Genomic DNA, 9,116 nt, shown 5'->3' on the forward strand with positions numbered 1-9,116 from the left:
TCTCATGGCCATGCATGATAAAGAATACAGACTTTACAGAATTTGTTCAGAAAAGTAACTAAATAAATAGCTGCAGCAGCAATGACAATGGAAGCAATGATAAACCCTGGAGATGAGGAAAATCTGGCTTTCAGATCTGCCACATTGTAATATTTTAAATGTCCAGTTTTCAACAGAAAATTACAAGATGTACAAAGAAACAGAAAAGTTTGGCCATAACAGAGGGTAAAATGTAGTCAATAGAAACTCCCTGAGGAAGCCCAGACACTGAACTTACTAGATAAAGACATAAATAAGCAATTACACATATGTCCAAAGAGCTAACAGAAACCATGCATAAAGGATTAAATTATGTGAACATCTCATAGTACAGAGAATATCAATAGATAAAATTTATATTAAAAACCAACTAGAAATTCTAGAGATACAAATATAATAACTGAAATGAAAAATTCAGTAAGAGGTTTCTCTGTAGATATGAACTTGTTGAAGAAAAAGTCAGTTAACTTAAAAATACTGAGATTATCCAGTCTGTGGAACAGAAAGAAAAAGGAATGGAAAAAAATGAACACTGTGTCAGAGGTAGGTGGGACACCATTAACAATACTAATACACGCAAAATGGGAGTGCCAGAAGAAAGGAGAGAATAAAAGGGGTAGAAAAAATATATAAAGAAATAATGGCTGAAAACTTCCCAAATTTGATGAAAACATTAATTTGTACATCCCAGCAGCTCAACAAACTCCCCGTGGTATAAACGTAGAGACATCTAGAATAGGCACATCAGACTCAGTGTGTCAAAAGACAAGAACAAAGAATCTTGACAGCAGAAAGAGAAAAGTGGCTCAACATATACAAAGGCTCCTGTGTAAGACAGTTGATTTCTCATCAAAAACAATGGAGACCAGAAGGCAGTGGGATGGTATCGTCAAAGTGATAAAAGGAAAAGACTGTCACCAAGTATTTTATAGCCAGCAAAAAGATTCTTCAAAAAAATTAAAGGAGAAATTAAGACACTTCTACAAAAACAAAATCTGAAAGAATCCATTGCTAGCAGGCCTGCCCTACAAGAAATACTAAGGATAGTCCAGCAGGTGTAAATGAAAGGACACTCGCCTGAAAAATAAAGAGCACTAGTAGAGGTAACTACATGAGTAAAAAAAAAAAAAAACAGTATAAATAGAGTATTACATGTAAGTGTTTTCTTCTATTTGATGTAAAAGACAACTGCATAAAACAATATTTATGAAACAGTGTAGATGCACTTATAAATCCATAAAGGTGTAATTTGTATGACAGTGACAGCATGAGGAGGGGGAGGGAAAAGATTGGTACCAAAGCAAAGTTTTGTGTACTATTGAAATTAAGTTGTCATTCATGTGAACTAGATTGCTTTAAAACAAGATGTTAATTATAATCTCCAGGGCAATGGAGGAGAAGGAGAAGGAGGAAGAGGAGGAGGAGGAGGAGAAAAAAAGATAAAACAAAGAAGAAATTAAAATGGCACACTTGAAAATGCCTACTTTGTACAAAAATGTGTAGTAATAGAGGAAAGGGAAAAATAAAAGACATATAGAAAGCAGATAGCAGATGTAACTTCAATCTGATAAGAAGTTACATTAGTGTAAATGAATTAAACATTCTAATCAAAATACTAAAGGCAGAAATAACTGGAATAGAGAATAGATGAACAACAGAGAATAATCAACAAAAAGAAAAGTTGGTTCTTTGAAAAGATCAACAAAATTGACAAAGTTTTAGCTAGTACTCAAGAAAAAAAGAGAGAAGATTCAAATTAATAAAATGAGAAATGAAAGGAAGGATGTCAATACTGCCCTTACAAAAATAACAAGGAATATAAGGGAATACTGTGAATAATTATATAGCCAATAAATGAGATAATCTAGATGAAATGGATAAATCCCTAGAAGGACATAAATGACTGAAGCTAATTCAAGGAGAAATAGAAAACTCAAATAATCCTACAATAAGTAGTGACTGAAATAGTAACCCAAAATATTCCCACAAGGAAATGCTAGGCCCATATGGCTTTACAGGTGAATTCCATCAACTACTTAAAGAAAAAACAAAAACAAAAACAAACAAACAAAAAACAATGTTTCACAAACTCATCTAAAAATAAAGAGGTGGGCACACTTCCCAATTCATTCAATGAGACTAGTATCACACTGATACCAAAACCAGACAAAGGCATCACAAGAAAACTAAAGACTATCTCTTATGAATATAAATGCAAAAAATCCTCAACAGAATACAAGCAAATCCAATCCAGTAACATAAAAAATAGACCACAATTAAGTGGGATTTATCCAGGTATGCAAAGGCAGTTCAACATACAAAAGTCAATTCATGTAATATGCCATATTAATAGAATAATGGATTAAAAACTAGGAATAGAAGAGAACTTCCACAACTTGACAGAGAACATCTATGAAAAACCTGGAGCAAAGATCATACATAATGGTAAAAGACTGAATTATTTCCTCCCAAAATCAACATTGTACTAGAGGGTCTAGTCAAAGCAACCAGACAAAGAAAATAAAGCCTCTAGATTAGAAAGAAAGAAATAAAACTATTTCAATTCCAGATGACATGATATTGTATATTGAAATCACAAGGAATCCACAAAGAAAAAAGAGAGAGAGAGAGAAAAAAAACTATTAGAATTAATAACCCAGTCTGACCAAAATTGTAAGACACAAATCAATATATAATAAAGTAATTATATTTCTATACATTAGCAGTGAATAATCTAAAAATAAAATGAAGGAAACATTTTCATTTACAATAGCATCAAAAAGAATAAAATACTTAGGAATATTAAGAAAAATATGTGGAATACTGAGAAAAATGTCTGAAACTTGTATATTGAAAACTTAAATACTAATGATAGAAGTTAAAAATGACCTAAAATAAATGGAAAGCTCTTCTGTTTTCATGCATCAGAAGCCTTATTATTGTTAGGATGGCAATTGTCCTCAAAATGACCTATAGATTCAATGCAACTCTGGCTTTTTGGCAGAAATGAACAAGCTGATCCTAAAACTAATATGGAAATGCAAGATACCCAAAATAGTCAAAACAATCTTGAAAAAGAACAAAGTTTTGAAGTTTCCAAATTCAAAACTCAGTAACAAAATGGTAATCCATACAGTGTGGTACTTGCATAATGGACAGACAAATAGACTGAGAGAAAATAACTGAGAGTCCATAAACAAACTCTTACGCGTAGCCAGTTAATTTTTGACAAAGGTTCCATGACAATCCAATGGGGAAAATGTAATCTTTACAGAAATGATGCTGGGACACCTGAACATACACCTGGAAAGAAAGAAAACTGAACTTTTTCTTAACACCATTTATGAAAATTAACTCAAGATAAATCACAGACCTGAAACTATAAAACTTTTAGAAAATGAACAATGAGAAAATCTTCAGGACTTTGGATTACAAATACTTCTAAGACATGACACGAAAAGCACAAACAACAAAAGAAAAAAAATCAATTAAAGTGGACTTCAGTAAAATTAAAAACTTCTGTGCTTCTAAGGACTTCATCAAGAAAGTAAGAAGACAATCCACAGGATGGGTGAAAATATTTCCAATATTTTCCCTGATAAGGGACTTTTACCCAGAATAGACAAAGAAGACTTAAAACGTGACAATACAAAGACAAATACAATTAAAATGGTCAAAGAATTTGAATAGATGTTTATCCAAAGAAGACATACAAATGGGAAATAAGCACATAAAAAGATGTTCAACATCAGTAGGCACTAGGGAAACAGAAATCAAAAGCACAATGACATGCCACTTCATACCAACTAGGATGACAAATATATATGATTTATGATATATAAATATGTATCTATAAACCAGGTAATACAAACTGTTGATGAGGATGTGGAGAAACTGGACTCCTCATACATTACTACTGGAAATATAAAATGGTGCAGTCACTTTTAAAACTACTTTAGCAATACCTCAAAATGTTAAAAGTAGAATACATCCCAGCAATTCCATTTTTTGATATATCCTCAAGAGAACTGAAAATATGTGTTCACACAAAAACTTGTCCATGAGCATTTACAGCAGAATTATTCATCATCAACTGATGGATGGATAAGCAATGTGGTGTATTTATAACAATGGCATATTATTTGAACACAAAAAGGAATTTGGGTACTGATATTTCCTACACCATGGATGAGCCTTGACAACGTCACAGTAAATGAAAGATGACAATCAAAAAAGGAAGCATACTGTATGGTTCTACTTATATGAAATGCCCAGAACAGGCAAATCCGTAGAGGCAGAAAGTAGAGTGATGGCTGCTGGGGGCTAAGGGAAAGGAAGGTTAGGGAGTAACTTACTAAAGGGTACTGGTTCCTTTTGGGGGTGATGGCTACACAACCCTGAAATGTACTTAAAACCCTAATGCACACTTTCAAAAGCTGCATTTTATGGTATGTGAATTATATCTCCATAAAGCTGTTATTCTTGAAGCTGAGCCCACTTATGGAGCAACTGGCACAACACTGACTGCGGCATCTGGAGGGGGAGAGACCCACCCTCCCACTGCAAGGGAGAGCAGCACCTGACCCAGTGTTGGAGGGGCGTGATCTTCTTGCTGACAGACACTGTGAGCAGCACAGGCAAGGGGGCCAGCAGAGCAAGCTGAGTTCATGAAACAGGGCGAAGACACAAAGACCTTTCAATAAAACCATTAAGAGCACACAGTCTCTAGGAGAACACATCTTTGTTTTTGAAATCTTTTTATATGTTTTATTTTCTATTACCTTTTTAATCTTTACTTTTTAAACCATTCTATATACTTACACTTCTCATTTCATTTTTAATTCTCTTGGTTTTGATCTGTTATTGATTATTCACAGGTTTCAAATATTGTGTTTTGATCTTTTTTCTTCTTTTTATTAATGTTTTTAAAAGACATCTCAACTCAATTCCTATTCTGCTTCAAATTGCTCTTCTATTATTGATTATACAGTTTTCAAACCTTCTTTTCCACCATACTTTTAAAATTCTCTCTCTCTCTTTTTTATGTTTTATTCCCACATAGGCTTTAGATAGATAAATAAATAAACTCCTTTAAGGACTACAATAATAACTGATACTCCTTAAGCCACAGTGCCAGAGAGATATGAGCAGTATGAAGAAGCAGAGGAAGTACTCCCAATTGAAAGAGCAAGAGAAATCCCCTGAAAGAACGATCAATAAAATAGGCATTGATGGCCTACTAGATCAAGATTTCAAAAAAGAAGTGATCAAATTACTGAAGGAACTAAAAGAGATAGTGTTTAGAGACATAAAGTATGTCAAAAACAAAATAGAAGCTATGAAGAAGAGCCAAGTAGAATTGGTAAATTCATTGGCTGAAATGAGATCTGACCTAAAGGCTGTACAAAGCAGGCTAGATAATGCAGAGGAACGAATAATTGACCTAGAAGGCAGGACAACAGAAAGCACCCAATCAGAACAGCTGAGAGAAAAACAAATAAAAAACAAAGAAAACAATGTAAGGAACCTATGGGATAATATAAAGCATGCCAATCTATGCATTATAGGGGTTCCAGAAAGGGAAGAAAGAACAAAGGGGATGGAAAAGGTATTTAAAGAAATCATGACTGAAAACTTCCCAAACCTTAAGAAGGAATCAGACACCCAAGTACAGGAGGCTCAGAGGTTCCCAAACAGGAAGAGCCCAAAGAGACACACACCAAGACATATCATAATCAAGATGGCCAGACTGAAGGATAAAGAAATGATCCTAAAGGCAGCAAGAGAAAAACAAAGAGTGAGTTACAAGAGAAGGCTCTCAGCTGATTTCTCTACACAAACACTACAGGCCAGTAGGGAGTGGCAAGATATATTCAAAGTCCTGAATGAAAAAAAAAGATGCAGCTTAGGATACTTTCTCCAGCAAGGCCATCCTTTAGAATAGAAGGAGAGATAAAGAATTTCACAGAGAAGCAAAAACTAAAAGACTTTAGCAACACTAAACCCATGCTAAAAGAAATACTGAAAGGTCTACTCTAAATAGAAAAGATTCAGGATGCTACAGAAATGAGAACTCATAACTGGAAAGGTGATAACTGCCATGAATTACAAATAGAATAAACATGAAATTGTAAAAGAAGACATCTAAATTATTGAGTGGGAGAGGGAAGCAAGAAAATATAGAGTATTTTTTTCTTTCTTCTTTTTTATTAAATTTTTTGTACTCGGTAGGATGGGTTTGAGATTATATTACTATCTGTTTAGTACACACAGTTACAGTAATTGGTTAACAGACTTACAAAAAAGTGTAACCACAAGCCAAAAACTTACAAGTGAGTCACAAAAACTAAATACAATCCAAGGTAATACAAAGGAAAATTACCATACACAAAAGGAAGAAGAAAGGAACAAAGAAGAAATACCAAATCAACTGCAAAAATAAGTTCAAAATAGCAATAAACACTCATCTATCATTAATTATTGTAAATTTTAATGGACTAAATGCTCCAGTCAAAAGACAGAGTGGCAGACTGGATAATAAAGCAAGAACCTTCAATACACTGCATACAAGAGACACACTTTAGGGAGAAGGACACATATAGATTGAGAGTGAATGGATGGAAAAGGATATTCCATGCAAATGGAAACACCAGAAAAGCAGGTGTAGCAGTACTTATTTCAGACAAAATAGACTTTAATACAAGGGCCATAAAGAAAGATAAATAAAGATATTTTATAATGATTAAAGGAGCAATACAAGATGATGATATTACAATCATTAATATATATGCACCCAACATGAGCACCTAAGTACATAAAACAACTACTAACAGAGATAAAGGGGGAAATTGATGGGAATACAATCATTGTCAGAAATTTTAACACCACATTAACATCACTAGACAGATCTTCCAGACAGAAAATAAAGAAGGCAACAGAGAAATTAAATGATACAATAGAAAAATTAGATTCAGTGGATAATTTCAGAGCATTACAACCCCCCAAAATAGGATATACATTCTTTTCAAGTCCGCATGGAACATTTCTTAGGATTGATCATGTACTTAGTCACAAAAGAAGCCTCAACAATTTTAAGAATATAGAAATTATCTCAAGCATCTTTGCTGACAACAATGCCCTTGAAACTAGAAATCAACTACAGAGAAAGAAAGAAGAAAAAAAAGGATAGCATAGAGATTAAACACAATGCTATTAAAAAACCAATGAGTCAATGATGAAATCAAAGTTGAAATTAAAGAATACCTTGAGACAAATGAAAATGAAAACACAACCACACAAAACTTATGGGACGCAGCAAAAGCAGTGCTAAGAGGAAAGTTTAGGGCGATACAGACCTTCCTCAAAAAAAGAAGAAGAATATCAAATAAACAATCTAACCCACCAGCTACAAGAACTAGAAACAGAAGAGCAAAAACACCCAAACGTCAGCAGAAGGAAGGAAATAATAAAGATCATGGAGGAAATAAATAACATAGAGATAAAAAAATAAAGAAAATAATCAATCAAACCAAAAGCTAGTTTTTTGAAAGAGTAAATAAAATCGACAAACCTCTGGCCAAACTCACAAAGAAGAAAAAAGAGAGAGCCCAAATTTGCAAAATAAGAAAGGAAAATGGAGAAATTACAACAAATAACATAGAAATCCAGAATATCATATGAGAATATCATGAAAAACTACATGGAAACAAAATGGATAACCTAGAGGAGATGGACAAGTTTCTGGAAACATACAGTCCACCAAGACTGAATCAAGAAGACACTGACCACTTCAATAAACCGATCACTAGGAATGAAATTGAATTAACAATAAAAAACCTCCCTACAAATAAAAGTCCAGGACTGGACAGCTTCACCGGGGAATTCTACAACACATACAAAGAAGAACTCATACCAGTCCTTCTCAAACTCTTCCAGAAGATTGAAAAGAAGGAATATTCCCAAACTCATTCTATGAAGCCACCATCACCCTGATACTAAAACCAGGCAAAGGCACCACCAAAAAAGAGAATTACAGACCAATATCACTGATGAACACAGATGAAAAAAGTCCTTACCAAAATACTAGCAAATAGAATCCAACAGCACATAAAAAAGGTTATACATCATACTCAAATGGGGTTCATCTCAGGGACACAAAGGTGGTTCAACATATGCAAATCAATCAATGTCATACTTCACATCAACAAGAGAAAGGACAAAAACCACATGATCATCTCAATAGATGCAGAAAAGCTTTTGATAAAATTCAACACCCATTTATGATAAAAATTCTCACCCAAGTGGGTATTGAGGGAACATATCTCAACATCATAAAAGCTATATATGACAAACCTACAGCCAGCATAGCACTCAACGGTGAAAACCTCAAAAGCTTCCCACTAAAATCTGGGACAAGACAACTATGCCCACTATCACCACTCCTATTCAACATAGACTTGGAAGTCCAGGCCACAGCAATCAGACAAGTAAGAGAAGTAAAAGGGGTCTAAATTGGAAAAGTAGAGGTAAAAGTGTCACTATATGCAGATGACACGATACTATATATAGAAAACCCTTGAAGGTCCACACAAAAACTACTAGAGATGATCAAAGAATTTAACAAGGTAGCAGGTTACAAGATTAATGTTCAAAAATCAGTTGCATTTCTTTACACTAATGATGAATCAACAGAAAAAGAAAGTAAAGAAACAATCCCCTTTAAAATAGCACCCAAAGTAATAAAATATCTAGGAATAAATCTAACCACATAGGTGAGAGAATTATACACAGAAAACTATAAACCATTGGTGAAGGAAATTAAAGAAGACTTTAAAAAATGGAAAGGTATCCCATGCTCTTGGATTGCAAGAATCAATATTGTTAAAATGGTCACAATGCCCAAGGCAATCTACAGATTTAATGCAATCCCTATCAAATTACCCCAGACATATTTCATAGAACTAGAACAAATCACAATAAAACTTATATGGAATGATCAAAGACATAGAATTTCCAGGGCATTTCTGAAGAAAAAAGAAAGAGGCTGGAGGAACAACTCACCCAAACTTCAGACAATT

The sequence above is a fragment of the Camelus dromedarius genome, chromosome 19, assembly GCF_036321535.1.
Source record: "Camelus dromedarius isolate mCamDro1 chromosome 19, mCamDro1.pat, whole genome shotgun sequence".
Taxonomy (NCBI): Eukaryota; Metazoa; Chordata; class Mammalia; order Artiodactyla; family Camelidae; genus Camelus; species Camelus dromedarius.